The sequence below is a fragment of the Grammomys surdaster genome, unplaced genomic scaffold (genome assembly GCF_004785775.1).
Source record: "Grammomys surdaster isolate TR1022 unplaced genomic scaffold, NIH_TR_1.0 117293, whole genome shotgun sequence".
Taxonomy (NCBI): domain Eukaryota; kingdom Metazoa; phylum Chordata; class Mammalia; order Rodentia; family Muridae; genus Grammomys; species Grammomys surdaster.
Window position 1 is genome coordinate 1 of NW_021614168.1, and position 406 is coordinate 406.

The window sequence follows — 406 nt, forward strand, 5'->3', positions numbered from 1 at the left end:
AGCAGCAAGATCCAGGGTATGGAAGAGCTAAGTTGGGCGCTGACCGATGAGGGTCGCATGGTGTTTGTGGTGGACGATGGTTCCTTGCTGGGCATGCAGGACCCAACTGTGTATGGCGACTCTGCGGGTGAGAAGGGGCTGCTTGCTGCACTGCAGGCCACTGTCGAGCTGCACCTGAGCCAGTAGGACGTGATCATCCTTGACTCCCTGAACTACATCAAGGGGTTCCAGTATGAACTGTACTGCCTCATGCGGGCCTCACCCAAGCCGCTCTGCTTAGTTTACTGCATATGGCCATATTGGCCAAGCCACAGGCTCCAGGTGACTGGTGCCTCTGAGAACCTGGACCAGGCTGTCACTGTCAGCTGAAGGCTGCGCACCAAGAATGGCTAGAACCCTCAGGCAG

General features: G+C 57.1%; 1 pseudogene; it reads left to right on the forward strand.

The window, feature by feature from the left end:
• The first annotated feature begins 18 nt into the window (after nt 1-18).
• Nucleotides 19-406, forward strand: part of LOC114635753 — a 1192-nt pseudogene continuing 804 nt past the window's right edge.